This window comes from Dasypus novemcinctus, chromosome 8 (assembly GCF_030445035.2).
Source record: "Dasypus novemcinctus isolate mDasNov1 chromosome 8, mDasNov1.1.hap2, whole genome shotgun sequence".
Lineage (NCBI taxonomy): Eukaryota > Metazoa > Chordata > Mammalia > Cingulata > Dasypodidae > Dasypus > Dasypus novemcinctus.
Window position 1 is genome coordinate 28044014 of NC_080680.1, and position 17208 is coordinate 28061221.

Here is a 17208-nt window from a genome sequence, read left to right on the forward strand (position 1 = left end):
CCAGTGGCAGCCATTTTGACTCCGACCCCAGCCTGAGGGGAAACCAAGAGACTGACCGAAAATCACAATGATGGTAGGAACTGGTTTCTTTCACCTAGATTGGCCTGGAGCCCTAGCCTAGGCTTCAGCCCTGCCTCTGGTAGGGAGGAGGCTGGCAGATGCTGCACCAGCCTATCCAGGTAACTGCAGGTAACTTTCAGTGACAGACAAAAATTGGAAGTCTACCGGGTCAACTATGATCATCTTGGATACGCACTGCATAGATTGCTCTCCACACCTGCCTCTCCATCCCTGTCCCAGACAGGGGAGAAAGGGGCATTAAGCCTTATTAGTCTCTCTGGGTAAATACAGTCTAGGCCTCTGTGACTTGGATTATTCCAACAGCTGTGACTCTGTCCCTACCTCTGGCAAAGGAGAAAGCTGGGAGAAGCTTCATCGGTCCCTGGCACAATGAGGGTAGCTTGAGCCTCCACAGCTTACAGCACAAACTACATGCTTGGCAAGAGAGAAAGGGCAGGAAGCTCTAAACTAAAGAGAAAAACTGCACCCAGAATAAACACTCAAGTAAGCCAGATGCCAAAAACCAACAAAAAATTACAACCCACACCAAGAAACAGGAAGCTATGGCCCAGTTAAAGGAACAAGTTAAGCCTCCAGATGACATAAAGGGATTGAGACAATTAAACATAGATGTTCAAACAAATCCTTAATAAATTCAATGAGATGGATAAAAAGATTAAGGATATTAAGAATACACTGGATGAGCACAAAGAAGAATTTGAAAGCATGCATAGAAAAATAACAGATCTTATGGGAATGAAAAGTGCAATAAATGAGATTAAAAAACATTGGAATCATATAATAGCAGATTTGAGGAGGCAGAAGTAAGGATCCATGAGCTTGAAGAAATGGCCTCTGAAAGTGAACATGCAAAAGAACAGATGAAGAAAAGAATGGAAAAATTTGAACAAGGTCTCAGGGAACTAAATGACAGTAAAAGGCATGCAAACATACATGTCATGGGTGTCCCAGAAGGGGAAAAGAAGGGAAAAAGGGGGCAGAAGGAATCTGAAGAAATAATGGTAGAAAACATCCCAACCCTATTGAAGGACATAGATATCCATGTGCAAGAAGCACAACATACTCTGAAAAAAAATCTGAATAGACCAACTCTGAGACACATACTCATCAGAATGTCAAACATAAAAGACAAAGAGATAATTCTGAGAACAGCAAGAGAAAAGCAACACATAACATATAAGAGATATCCAATAAGATTAAGTGCTAATGTCTCACCAGAAACCATGAAGGCAAGAAGACAGTGGTCTAGTGGTCTGGTATATTTAAGATACTACAAGAGAAAAACTTCCAGCCAAGAATCTTATATCCAGCAACACTGTCTTTCAAAAATGAGGGCGAGAATAGAATATTCTCAGAAACTGAGAGGATTTCTAAGCAAGAGAACAGATTTTCAGGAAATAACTAAAGGGTGTGCTAGAGCCTGAAAAGAAAAGTAGGAGAAAGAGGCCTGGAAGAGAGTCTGGAAATGAGGCTTATATCAATTAAAGTAACTAAAAGTGTCAAGAGGGTGGTGAAAATAAAATATGACAGATAAAACTCAAATAGGAATAACCTTAATCAACAATGTAAAGCATTTGTGTTCAGAAAATTGCAACTCAATATTAAAAGAAATTTTAAAAGTCCTAAATAACTGGAAGAACATTCCATGCGCATGGATTGGAAGACTAAATATCATTAAGATGTCAATTTTACTCAAATTGATATACAGGTTCAATGTAATCCTGATAAAAATTCCACCAGCATTAAAAAAAAATTGAAAACACAATCATCAAATTTATTTGGAAGGGTAAATGGTCCTGAATAGCCAGAACCATCATAAAAAGGAAAAGCAAACCTTCATCTCTTTAAATCATATTACCTAGCTATAAAAACAGCATGGTAAAACAGCATAATACTGGCATAAAGAAAGACACATAGACGAATGGAACCAAATTTATGGTTCAGAAACAGACCCTCACATGTATGGTCAAGTGGTTTTTGACTAGTCTATCAAACCCTCACAGCTCGGGCAGAACAATCCATTCAATAAATGGTGCTGAAAGAATTGGATATCCATTGCCAAAAGAAGGAAAGAGGACCCCTATCTCACACCTTATCCAAAAATTAACTCGAAATGGATCAAAAACCTAAATAAAAGCATGAACAATAAAACTTCTAGAAGAAATTGTAGGAAAATATCTTCAAGACCTGGTGGTAGGTGGTAGATTCTTAAAGGGGATAAGAGGAGGATTGAGATGGACTACTGATGTTTAATGTATGTAGAAGTTTTAATTAGCTTTACTGTTAAAGTGTGGACATGTATAGAGTGGATGGTAACATAGTGAATAACAGCTAGTTTATAAATGGGGATGTGACTGAAAATAGTATGTAAATATCAATTGACAGAATGCTAGAGAATAATCCAGGAAGTGGATAGCACAGTAAACTAAGAGGTGGATGAGAATTGTGGTTAATGGTACAGATGCAGGGCTGTCCTTTGTGAGCTAGAGCAAATGTATATCACTACTGCAGGGTGTTGGGAATGTGGAGAAACACAGGAAAAACACAGCTGGAGTGACCTACGGACTGTGGTTAGCAGTAATAATATAATATTCTTGCATCTATGTAAAAGAAGTACTGTGCTAATAATGAGGCAGTATGGAAAATGTGAGCCAAATGTACACTGTGGACATGGAATCAATCATATGATATTATCTTATCTGTAGCAAATGTTTCACTATAATGTGGTGTGTTTTTTGGGGGTGTTGTTTGGGAATTGCTGCACATGTGCATGATTGTTTTATAACTTTACAACTTCTGTCATAAAAAATATATTTAAAAAATAATAGGGTGGGTTGGGGGAAAAACACACCAAATGTAAGATAAGGACTATGATTAATAGCAAGATTTTGACAATATCCTTTCACAATTTGTAAGAAATGTCTCACAACAAATAGGCTTATATATGGGACCCCTGTTTGATGTTATGCCTGTTTGCTTTGTAAGTTCACAACTTTTTACTATACACTTAATTGTTATATATAAATGATATAAAGATAATAACAATAGGGTTGGTTGGGGGAAAATACTTTGGTTAGTAGTAATATTTTGACAATGCTCTTTAATCATTAGGGTTAAAAAGGTCTAATAACAATGCAAGTTATTGGTGGTATGGTGAGTTATGCGAGTCCTTATGTTGTTATATATGTCTGCTTTGTAACTTCATAACTATTATTATACACTTATTGTTTATGTATGTTTATGTATGAGTGACATACTACAATAAATTAATTTTTTAAAAAAGATGGCTTTCAAAAACAATTGTCCAAAAACGAAACACAAATGGCAGAGAAATACATGAAAAAATGTTCGACATGATTAGGGAAATGTAAATCAAAACTATAATGAGGTATCATATCACACCTATTAGAATAACCACAATTAAAAAGTTGGAAAACTATAAGTGCTGGAGAGAATGAGGGAAGTTAAGAATGCTTATCCACTTTTGGTGGTAATGTAGAATGGTACAGCCACTGTGGAGGACTGTTTGGCAGTTCCTAAGGAAGCTGAATATAGACATGCCATGTGATGTGGCAATACACCATTACTATCGATATGCCCAGAAGAACTGAGAGCACAGACACAAACAGACATCTGCATATCAATGTTGATATCGGCATCGTTCATGATTGTCAAAAGTTGGAAACAACCCAGGTATCCATCAACTGATGAATAAACTGTGGTGTATACGCACAATGGAATATTATGGAGCAGTTAAGAAAAAAATTATTGCAGCATACGGCAACATGGATGAAACTGGAGGGCATTATGTTCAGTGAAGCAAGCCAGACACAAAAGGACAAATACTGTATATCTGTGCTATTATGAACTAAATACATTGTGTAAACTCATGCAGTTAATTAGAATATAGGTTACCAGAAAATAGAAGGGTAATCACTAGAAAGCTGAAGTTTAAACTGCAAATCTTTGGAAATGAATACAAATGGTGAAAGCATATCATGGTGTTTGTAACTTGGGTATGACAGTGGTAGAAAGGGAAAGTCTAAGCTCATGTATGTTACTAGAAGGAAAGCTAAAACCTGTAACATGGGACTGTATACAATAGTAAAACCACCTGTAAAACACAAATTATGGGGACTATTGCATATATAAGACTGTTTTTACAAAATAGAAATACAAAATATAAATACTAGAGAGAAGGAAAAATAATAGCAGCTATGTATGTCAGCTGAGGCAGAGGGAGACTGAGATGTGATGAGGTTTGTTTGTTTTATGTTTATGATTATTGGAATAATGAAAGTACTCAGGGAATGACTGGGATGGTGAATACAGAAATACATGATTATACTGAATACCACTGATTGTACTCTTTGGATGGATTCTTTATTAATGTGTAATGAAAAAATTGATGTTAAAAAAACATTGGACGTAGTTGTGAGGGTCTATTTCTGAATTTTCAATTCATTTCCATTGGTCTATATATGTATCTTTGAGCCAGTACCTTCTTATTTTTACCATTATTTTAAATTATTTACCATTATTTACCATTATTTTAAATTACTCTCTGTAATAATTTTAAAGTCAGGAAGCATGACTCTTCCAGCTTTGGTTTTCATTTATAAGACGATTTTGACTATTTGTGCCCCTTAATCTTCCAAAGAAATTTGATAATTGGCTTTTCCTATTTCTCCAAAAAAGGCTGCTGGAATTTGGGTGAGATTTCATTGAATGTGTACATCATGTAGGGTAGACTTGATATCTTACCAATACTTAATCTTTGAATCCATGAGCATGTAATGTCCTTCCATTTAGGTCTGTTTTTATTTCTTTCAGCAACGTTTTGAAGATTTTCATATTGTCCTTTATATCCTTGGTTATTTACTCTCAGATATTTGATTCTTTTAGTTGTAAATGGAATTTTTTACTTGATTTCCTCCTCAGACTGCTCATTATTAGTGTATAGAAGCAGTACTAATTATTGTGTGTTGATCCTGTATCCTATCACTTTGCTGAGTTCATTTATTAGCTCTAGGAGCTATGTTGTTGATTTCTTTGGACTTTCTAATATAGGGTCATTTTATCTGCAAATAGTGGAAGTTTTACTTCTTTCCAATTTGGGTGTCTTTTATTTCTTTTTCTTTTAAAATTGTTCTGACTAGAATTTCCAGTAAAATGTTGAGTAACAGTGGTGACAGTGGGCATCAATGTCTTGTTCCCAATCTCAGAGGGAAAGCTTTCAATCTGTCACCACTGAGTATGATGTTAACTGTGGGTTTTTGTTATATGCCCTTTATCTTGTAGGGCAAGTTTCCCTCTATTCCTAGTTTTCTAAGTGTTTTGATCAGGAAAAAAACTGCTGGATTTTGTCAAATGCCTTTTCTGTATCAATTGAGATGACCATGTTTTCTTTCTCCCCTTCGTTCTATTAATGTAGTGTATTACATTACTTGGTTTTCTTATATTGAAACACCACTGCAAACTTGGGATAAATCCCACTTGATCATGGCATATAATTATTTTAATGTGCTGTTGGATTTGATTCGCTAGTATTTTGTTAAGGATTTTTATATCTATATTCCGAAGAATAATTGGCCTGTAATTTTCTTTTCTTGTATTACCTATTTTTTCTTTCTTTTAAATGTTATATTAAAAAAATATGAGGTCACCATATACCTCCCACCCCTCCCACATCAACAACTTCTTCCATCATTGCAGCACATCCACTGGCACCTGGCAAATACACGCTGGAGCACCGCTACACCACATGGACAGTGGTCCACACTGTAGTCCAAACTCTCCCCCAGTCCACCCAGTGGGCCACAATAGGACACACAATGTCCAGCATCCATCCCTGCAGCACCACCTAGGACAATTCCAAATCCTGAAAATGCCCCCACACCATATCTCTTCTTTTGTCTCCCTACCATCAGCAGCCACTGTGGCCACCCTCTCCACATCAGGTGTCAGGGTGATGTTGGCTTAATATAATGAGTTAGGTAGTGTTCCCTCCTCTTCAAGTTTCTGGAAGAGTTTGAGAAGTATTGGTATTAATTCTTCTTGGAATGTTCGTTATCAAATATAAAGCCATCTAGCCTTGGGTTTTCCTTTGTTGGAAGGTTTATATTACTGTTTAAATCTGTTTATTTGTAACTGATCTGCTGCAATATTCTATTTCTTCTAGAGTCAGTGTAAGTTGTTTGCATGTTTCTAGGAATTTGTCCATTTCATCTAGGTTGTGTAATTTGTTGGCATACAGTGGCTCATGATATCCTCCTGTGATCCTTTTTATTTCTGCAGGGTCAGTAGTCACGCCTGCCTCATTTTTCTCTCTTTTTGTCAGTCTAGGTAAAGGTTTGTCAGGTTTTTTGTTTGTTTTTTTTTTATTTATTTTTTATTTATTTCCCTCCCCTTCCCCACCCCTCCAACCGCCCCATTATCTGCTCTCTGTGTCCATTTGATGCGTGTTCTTCTTTGTCCACTTTTGTTGTTGTCAGCGGCATGGGAATCTGTGTTTCCTTTTGTTGCGTCATCTTGTGTGTCAGCTCTCTGTGTGTGTGGCGCCATTCCTGGGCAGGCTGAACTTTCTTTCGTGCTGGGCGGCTCTCCTTAGAGGGTGCACTCCTTGTGCGTGGGGCTCCCCTACCCGGGTGACACCCCTGCATGGCACGGCACTCCTTGCGCACATCAGCACTGCGAGTGGGCCAGCTCCACACAGGTCAAGGAGGCCCCGGGTTTGAACCTTGGACCTCCCTTGTGGTAGACACAGACGCCCTATCCACTGGGCCAAGTCCGTTTCCCTGTCAGTTTTAATAATCTTTTTAAAGACCCAACTTTTGGTTTTGTTAATATTCTCTATTGTATTTTTTATTACCTATTTCACTTCTTTATGCTGTAATCTTTATCTCTCTCCTTCTGCTTCCTTTGGGTTTAGATTGCTGTTCTTTTCTAGTTTCTCCAAGTATGCAGTTAGGTCTTTTATTTTAGTATTTTCTCTTTTAATAGAAGCATTTAGTGCTATAAATTTGCCTCTAAGCACTACCTTCGCCGTATCGTATCCTATAAATTTTGATATGTTGTGTTTTCCTTTTCATTCATCTCAAGATAGTTAACTGATTTCTCTTGTATTTCTTCTTTCACCCATTGTTTAAGAGTGAGCTACCTCATTTCCATATGCTTGTGGATTTTCCAGTTCTCTGCCCATAATTAATTTCTAACTTCATTTAATTACAATAATAGAAGATGCTTTATATGATTTCAGTCTTTTAAAATTTATTGAGACTTGTTTTGTGTCCCAACATGTGTTCTATCCTGGAGAACAATTCATGTACCCTTGAAAAGAATGTGTATCCTAATGCTGTGAGGTGCAATGTTCTGCATTTATCTGTTATGTCTAAATCCTTCATCATATTATTCAAGTTCTTCATTTCCTTATTGATCTTCTATTTATTTTTCCATCTAATGATGAAGATGGTGTATTGGAGTCTCCAATTATTATTGTAGAGACATCTATTTTTCCCTTGAATTTTGCCAGTGTTTGCCTGATGTATTTTGGAACACTGTGGTTGATGTATAAATATTTTTAATTGTTATTTCTTCGTTGTAGATTGATCCTTTAATTTGAAGTGTTCTTCTTTGTCTCTTGTAATAGCTTTTGACTTAGTGTATTTTGTCCAGTATTAGTACAGCTACCCCAGGTCTCTTTTGGTTCCTATTTGCATGGATTCTCTTTTTGCAGCCTTCACTTTCAACCTTTTTGTGTCTTCAGATCTAAGGTGAGTCTCTTGTAAACAACATATAGTTGGATCATGCATTTTCATCCAATCTGTGGTTTTTGATTGAGACGTTTAAGCCATTAACATTCAGTGTTATTACTGTACAGGCAGTACTTACTTCAACCATTTTGCCCTTAGGTGTGTTTTTTTTGTCATTATATTTTTAATATTACATTAAAAAAATATGAGGGCCCCACATACACCCCACCCCCCTCACCCCACTCCTCCCCCCATAGCAACAATCTCCTCCATCATCATGAGACAATCATTGCATTTGTTGAATACATCTCTGAGCACCACTGCACCTCATGGCCAATGGTCCACATCATAGCCCACACTCTCCCACATTCCACCCAGTGGGCCATGGGAGGGCATACAATGTCTGGTAACTGTCTTTGCAGCACCACCCAGGGCAACTCCAAGTCCCAAAAATGCCCCCACATCTCATCTCTTCCTCCACTCCCTACCCCCAAGCAGCCACCATGGCCACTTTCTCCACACCAATGCCACATTTTCTTGGATTACTAATCACAATATTCCTGAATAGAATATCAGTAAGTCCACTCCAATCCACACTCCATTCCTCCATCCCGTGGAGGTTTTTAAATGTCATATATTTTTGTCACTTTTTCCTTTAGTGTGACCTCCTTTTCTGTATAGTTGATCTTTTGTGATGAATCTAAGTGACCCCTTTCTGAGTTCCATTTCTGTATTTTTAATACATTTTTCTGTGGTAACCCTAGGGTCTGTATTGTACATTCTATGTCTATAACCTACTAATTTGAAAAGATACCAACTTAACTTCAGTAGCATATACGTTCTCTGCTCCCATATCTCTTTGTTTCCCTTCCTTATGTTGTTTTGTCCTACATCACCTCTTTATATTCGGTGTCCATTATCGGGATATATGACTATTTCTTACACAATTGTGTTCTAACTTACAGTAATTAAAAGTAGAATTGCATACTGAGGATACAATAATACTGTGTTTTGCATTTTCCCATTTGGTTACATTTATTGATGATCTTCACTGCTTCACACTGCTCCAAGCCACACACTCTTGTTATTTTCCTTTCAACCTGAAGGACAACTTTAACAATTCTTATAGGGCTCATCAATTTGTGTTGAACTCCACAATATCTGTTTATTTGTTCAATTTCTGTTTATCTCTGGATGTTATATATTATCCCTCAGTTTTGAAGGACAGTTTTGCCTGATAAACTATTTTTGATTGGCCGTTTTTCTTTTTCAGTACCTTGAATGTATCATAGCACTATCTTCTCACATTCATGGTTTCTGATGAGAAATTGGTACTTATTGACTACCTACTTATGACAAATTGCTTTTCATTGCTACTTTCATAATTATCTCTTTATCTTTGGTTTGAAATTCTGAATAGTATGTGTCTCAGGGTAGGTCTATTAGGCTTTATTCTGTTTGAAGTATGCTATACTTCTTGGACATGTATATTTATGACTTTATAAGAGCTGGGAATTTTTCAGCTCTTCTTTCCTTAAATATTCTTTTTGACCCTTTTCTATTCTCTTCTCTTTCTGGGATTCCCATGATGTTAGTATGCTTCATGCTGCTACTCAAGTACCTTTAATACTCCTCAAAGTTTTCTATTCTTTTCTCTATCTGTTCTTCCAACTGTATGATTTTAATTATCCTGTCTTCTAGTTAATTGATTCTTTTGCATGTTCAAATTTGCTGTTGTATAACTCTAATATATTTTTTGGGAGCCACCAGGGACTGAACTCTGTACATATGAAGCAGGTGCTCAAACCACTAAGCTACATCTGCTCCCTAATGAGGTTTTTTTCCCCCATTTGTTTGTTTTAGGAGGTACCATACATGGAAAGCAGGCGCTCAACCACTTGAGCTATATCTGCTTCCCTCTAATGTATTTTTAATCTCCATTAAAAATAGAAAAAAAAAATGAGGATGTCTTTCATAGCCGTAATTCATATTTCTTTTTAAATTTCTAATTCTTATTTTGCTCATACATTGTCTTAATAACTGTTAGCTCTATATCAACCTTTAATTTATTTCTATCCATATTTTTCTTCATCTGAATTGATTTAGGAGATGTGTTTGAGTTTCTTTCATTAGTTGTTCCAAAGTCTGTGTCTTTTCTGAAGAATTAATTTGTTCCTTTAACTGAGCCATATCTTGTTTCTTAGTATGGCTTGTAAATTTTTTTGCTGCTGTCTGGGCTTCTGATTATTTTGATATGCTAACTCTGAAGGTCTGTTTATGTATTAAGGATCCTCTTTGATGCCTGATCCAACTTATGCTGGACTTTTCAAGTAGCCTGTGTTTGTTCAGGTTTTCTCAGCACTTCTACACCTGATTTTTGTCCTGGATAGGTGATACAAATTTTAAGGTTTCTTTTTTATGTGCATTGTTTCACCTCCAGAGAAAGCATCCTTTCTTCTGTTCCTTCTCTAAGAATTCTGATCTTTTATTTATTTTTGTGCACAATTTTCTCCCCAGCAGTCTTCTCTCCCTCACTCAGAACCTCCTTTTTATTACACTTTCCAAATCTCAGGTCTGTCCTGCTTTACAGAAGTTAACTTCCCAACCACCCTATTTTCTTTTTCTGTGAGGCTTTTCTGCCTGTAGTTTCTTCCCTGTTAAGGGAGTCCCACACAGGGGAGCCAGACTGGGTCAATCCAAAAAGGTCCAATTTTTTCATTTGAGTGATCCTGCAATCAGAGAATGGGCTGAGTGTGTGCAACTCTTTCCATCAGTTCTGTCATGGTCTCTTTTATTTCCTTGGGACCTTTTCATGTGCACTTGCTAGTGAGCCCCTGTGTTCCACCCCAGGTCTCTGCAGACTTGGGTCCCTTTGCCTGGATGTGCTTGCCAGTTCTAACTCTGTACTGAGTGGCTCTGTGACCTACATCTGCAGCAAAAGAGGCCCAGGCCGTGCTGCCTCTGTGTGATTCTTAAGCTGTACAGGACCAAGTAAGGGTCCAGGTCAGACCTCCTACCTTTTTTGGTGTTTTTTTTTCCTTATTTTTGATTCAGCGTTTGTGTAATCCTTTTCCAGTTTCTATTATCCTCCAGAGTTCCAAGCAAGTGGGATTTGTTCTTTTATTGGTTGTTTCTGAGGAGTGTCTTACATGTTGCCATGTTGATGATATCACCCCTCCATACTACATTTTCTAATATTATATTTTATTGTTATATTTATCTCCATAAAACATAGAAACTTAAAAGGATCTTATTTGCTTTATTGCTGTAATGAAAAACCTTGCTTGAGCTCAGGGGTATAATTTATCTGTATGTGTATATTTGCACAGAGGTATTTGGAAGAAAGGTATAGGAAATAATGATTGTGTGCACATTCAAAATACAACTAGAAATTAAAAGTCACAAAAGTTTTTCAAAGACAGTGACTCTCAAGCATCAATATACATACAAATCACCTGGAAGTCTTGTTAAACTGTAAATTTTGATTCACTAATTCTGGACTGGGCTTAGGATTCTTAATCATTTCTACCAACCTCCACTGTAATGGCAATGCTGCTAGCCATATGCCCATACTTTGATTATCAAAGTTCTATAGAGACTGCACTCAAAAAGAGTTAAAGTGTCTTGCAAGGGGCCTACTAGAACCCCTAAGCTAATGCCAAATGCATTAGCTCTTACACGTAATATCAAGAAGGATGGACCTGATGGCACCAGAAAGTCTGAAATATTCATTAACATTTATTTATGTTAAATATGAAGAAGAGTGATGCATATAGTGTTTGGTAGATTCTGAGTCCTACAGAAGAGGAAAAACAACACAATAGGAAGGATACATTTTGTAATGCTTCTCTGACAGAAACCATAAAATTAGTCAATGATTGTGGTAAGAAAATAAGTCAGATAATGAAATAGTAGCCCCTTAATATCAGAAGAAGAAAAAGAATCTAAAGTTCCACCCTTTTATTGTCACTTATAAATGCTAAACCACTTGTATATTTAAATGCTGAGGATGTCTGTATTAAGAGAATGTGGCATATCCATAACTACTTATCAGTACTATTCAGTATTAAGATGGGCACTTTAAATGTTTTTCAGGATCAATAATCTTTGAAAAAGGAGCAAGCTTTCCTTAACGGAAGTTCCAAGAAATGGAAATGCCACTCTTGGTTGTCTGATCAATTTACTTTTAGCATTTTTTGTCTTTATAAAGATGTCTTACCTGTATTTTTTTTTTTTGCAAAAATGCAATTGTTTTTTGCATAAAATATAAATATTTGTTTTGTGCCTTTACATTAAAATTCAATAAATGTTTACTAGGCTGAATTAGGATACATATACATATTCTATCTATATGTATATACGCACACATTGACTGTATTTCATTTTGGTTTTCTGTTTAAGAGTCAAATCCCTAATTTGGTTGAATTACCAAATGTGAAACATTGTACCTTTTGCAATTAAAGGTTTAAAAACTGGATTTTAGAAGTATAATGAAATCTACATATTCCTGAGGAATCAGAAATTGAGAATAAGATGTACTCTTTTGTTGGCCTGAAAAGAAGTGGTATATATCTCTATGAATAATTGTCTTAGAAATCTCCAGTCTTTATCTGATATCAGGAATCACATTCTGTATTTCAAATATTTATTTATTTGACTATTTTCCCAAAGTATAAATGTTTTACATGCTCATTGTAAAAATTAAAATGAATAAAATATCTAATATGTTAACTAAAATTCCTCATTTCTCACATTTCAGAGATTATCATTGGTTAACAATTAGGTGATATTCTTCATCAACGTATTACTCTTATGATTACTTAATAGTAATTTAAAAAATTTTTATATAATTTATTTTGAGGACTACAATACTTTCTAGAATATACAAATATGGAGAAAAGAAGGCAAAAAAGCTAGAGACTGCAGGACTCCAGGAATGACCTCACAGTGAATTCTATGAGGTTTATTTTTGTTATTGTTTTTAACTCCATATATCCCAGTCTAACTGCTAGACAGGACTGCAATCTGGAGAAAACAACAGATTTCGTTTCTTTGGGCACGAACAAAAATGTCCCAAGAACGTCCACTGTCTCTAAGCAAAGGATAAAGAAAAGGCCATCCTAATAAGATAGAAATATTTTGATCATACCTGTTCTATTCCAAATGAACATCATGAAAATGCCATACCCCTCTCCATCCCCATTAGTCACTAAAGTAGGAGAGACTACTTCAGAGCCCTGCCCATTATCCCCTCCCAATAACAGAATCACTCTTCTTTCTTCCTACCAGGTACTGCAACTTCCCAATCCTGAATAATGAGGCAGTACTCTATCCCCTCCCAACTAGACAATGGAAGGAGTATAGAGAGGAGTTATATACATGGATTTTTTAAGTATCTGTATGAATTCCTGGGGGAATTCTAAGAAACTCCATGTGAAACCAACAAGAAACAGCAAAGCAAAATGTTTGAGAATGGAAATCCAGTGTGGAATACTGTCCAAATTTCAGATTAAAATTGGGACAGCATATAAGTAGGACACAACAGGGCATAACTGAAAAAGCTTGAGAAATTAGTCACCATTTGAAGAACAACCCACAAAAATGGGCCAAGACACATGTTTTGAATCTGAAGAGGTTGAATACCTGAAAAAACAGAAGACTGAAATAGGACATGGAGTTTTGTAACAATTCTTAAAATCTCCAGGATACAATCTCAAATTACTCTTCATATCAAGAACCAGGAAAAACCTTAACAGAAATGAGAAAAGACAAAAAACAGACTCCAACACCAAGTAAACACCAATGCATTAATTAGCAAACATAGATTTTAAAGCAGCTAAAATAAAATTGCCCCAATAAGCATTTACAAATTCTTGGAAAAAATGACAAAAACAGAAAAATTCAGGAAAGAAATAGAAGATATAAGGGCAAATCAAATGAGAGTTCCAAAATCTGAAAAATCCAACAACAAAAACAAAATAATATCTCATCTTATAAGCTTAATGGCCAAAATGAAATAAGACAAAGAATCAGTGACTTGAATACATCAATTCAAAGTACCCAATCTGAACAAAAGAGAGAAAAATTGATTTTTTAAAAATGAACAGAACTTCACAGACCTTTGGAACAATAAAAAAATAACTGATATCATGTTACCTGAGTACCAAAGGGAAAAGAGAGTCTGATAAATACTTGAATAAGCAATGACTAAAAGTGCTTCAAATTTGATGGAAGACATAAACATACAGATTCAAGAAGCTGAACAAAACATAAACATGGTATGCTCCCAAATTTTCACACACAGATACATCATAATCAAATTTATGAAAACTAAAAACAAAGAGAAAGCTTTGAAAGCAGAGAGAAAAAGACATATTGTATACCCAGGAATAACAATTTAAATGACTTTCAGATATTTCAACAGAAACAATGGGATCCAGGAGAAAGTGGTACAATTTGCAAGTGCTTAAAGAAAAGAATTGAATTCAACTCAGAATACCATAATATTCAATGATAACATTCTTCAGAAATGATTATGAAGTAAAGAAGACAGTCTCAGATTTAAAAACAAACAAAAAAACTAAAAGAATTTGTCTCCCGCTGTAACAAAATAGCCGAAAGAAGTACTTTATGCAAAAAGAAAATAATGGGATGAAATCTGGAATATTAGAAATCAACAAAGTGCAATGGAAAGGGTAAATATACAGGTAAATTGACTAATCTGCTTTTCTTAATTATTTCATATTGGGTTTATAATTGAAAGCAAACATAATATTGTCTGATGTCGCTATCAATGAATTTAGAGTTAAAATTTAAGACAGACACCAGAAAGTATAAAATAAAAGGAACCTATATATGTAATATTTTTCTACATTCCACTTGAAGTGGTAAAATGTTGACAGTAGTTGACTGTGCTGTTATAAAAATTTTGCACATGTGTATATATTACATATTGTTTGTACATAGTACATATTGTAATCAGTAGGGCAACCACTAAAAATGATACAACATGGGAGAAATATAGCTAGAGTACAGGTAGAAACTGTCTAGAACAACTGCTCTTGGGCGCTGGAAACCAGTGGAGTGCTGGGAAGCACCCAGAAGAGAGAGGAGCTAAGAGAAGGAAACTCTATGGTGAAGATCTGTGAGTAACTTGGACTGCTGCTGGTGCCCAACTCCCGCTCTCTCAGAGAAGACAGCTTCAGGTCATTTGGTTCCAGACTGAGAGGCTGCAGGACTCCATTTCCCCAGGAAAGGAGAGAAGAAGAAACAGAGCTTACTGTTGATCTAGCTTTTGTCCAATGAATTTGATCTGCTGGATCCCATGGTTTCCAGCTGTCCTCTTCAGGTATGGATGCACCATTGTTTCCATGTGGGAGCCCACAGAGACCTAAAGATGGTCACCTTCTCAAACACCCTCCTTACCAACCCAGACTGGCAGCTGATGACACAGAGGGGAGTGGGCATTTGTTTCCTCCCTAGGGTGTGGTCGAGGGGGGAGAGGGACTTCTGATCATCAAGTTTGACTGTGAGGCTTGGCTCTGAAAAGCCCATGCAGGAGGGAAGAACTTTCCTGGACATTGCCTTGGCACTGCTCACTCAGTGGTGGATCCAGTGAACACATTCCCCACTAGGGTTTGAGCAGAAAGTTTTGCCAAAGAGTGTTAGATGCTGGCAGGCCAGGAAAGTGTACCTCAGAAGAAATTAAAAAAAAAGAAACTCTTTGGTGCCTTTATTGTCACCCTCCCCAAGGCCCTTGGAAACTGGTCTAAACCAAGTTAGTGGGTCCCTAGACTTGTACTGATCAGTTAAAAAGGGGAAATTTTAAATACCTAGAATAAGTTGAACGAAGAATGAAAGAGAAGTCATATCACATGTTTGATGACAAAAATAAAACCCTAGGAAAGAGAAATTTACCATCAGAGTAAACTCACTATCATAATCAGATGCCTAAATATAAGCAAAAAATTATAAGCCATACTAAGAAACTAGAATATATGGCCCAGTCAAAGGAACAAATCAAAATGCCAGATGAGATAAAGGATTTGGAGCAATTAATCATTGATGATCAAAGAAAACTCAATCAACTCAAGGCATTGAAAGTAAATACAGCTAAAGACATAAAGGATATTAAGAAGACACTGGGTGAGCAAAAAGAATTTGAAAGCTTGAATAGAAAAATAATAGAGCTTATGGGAATGAAAGGCAAAATGGATGAGGTAAAAAATACATTCATGGCATACAAAAATAGGTTTGGAATGGCAGAAGGAAGAATCGGAGAATTAGAAGACAAAACAGCTGAAATTTTTAAAAAAGAAGAGATAGAGAAAAGAATAGAAAAAATTGAGGAGCTCAGGGAATTGAATGATAGCATGAAGAGCACCAATATACATGCCATGAGCATTCCAAAAGGAGAAGGTTAAAGGAGAAGAAAGAATATTTGAGGAAATAATGGCTGAAAATTTCCCAACCATTACGAAAGACATAAATATACATATCCCAGAAGCACAAAGAGCTCCTAACAGGAAACAATCCAAATAGACCTACTCTGAGTCACATACTATTCAGTATGTCAAATGCCAAGGATAGAGAATTATGAAAGCAGCAAGAAAAGAGTGATCCAAGGGATGTCCAAAAAGATTTATTGTGGATTTCTCATCAGAAACCATGGAGACAAAAAGACAGTGGTATGATATATTTAAGATACTAAAAGAAAAAACCTGCCAGCCAAGAATTCTTTATCCGGCAAAATTGTCCTTCGATAATGTGGGTGTGTTTAAAATATTCACAGATAAACCAAAGCTAAGAGAGTTTGTTAATGAGGGGCCAAATCTACAAGAAATATTAAACAGAGCTCTGCAGACTGAAAAGAAAAGAGAGGAGAGAGAGGTTTAGAGATAAGAGAAATGCAAATTATCCAAAAGGGTGAACAAAAGGGTAATAAAACAGACATAAATAAGATATGATATATGAAGGTCAAATGATAAAATTGTGTAAGTATTGCCTTTACAGTAAGAATATTGACTATTAATGGATTAACTTCTCAATCAAAAGACACAGGCACACAGACTAGATTAAAAAAATAGAAGTCATCCATATGCTATTTAAAACAGACTCACTTTAGACCCAAGGATATAAATACGCTGAAAGTGAAAGGCTGGATTAAGATATTTTATACAAAAGGTAACCAAAACAGAGAAGGGATAGCTATGTTAATATTGGATAAAAGAGACTTTAAATGTTGTAAGTGATGCAGAAGGCTATTATATATTAATAAAAGGGGAACTCCACCAGGAATAAATAACAATGATAATTATCAATGACCTAACCAGGGTGCCCTGGCCAACTCTGGGAAAACTGAAGGGAGAAATAGATA

At 36.1% G+C, this 17208-nt stretch overlaps 1 pseudogene; it reads right to left on the reverse strand.

Moving 5' to 3' along the window:
- Positions 1 to 15195, reverse strand: part of LOC101415556 (mucosa-associated lymphoid tissue lymphoma translocation protein 1 pseudogene) — a 59046-nt pseudogene extending 43851 nt beyond the window's left edge.
- Between the last annotated feature and the right edge of the window lie 2013 nt (positions 15196 to 17208).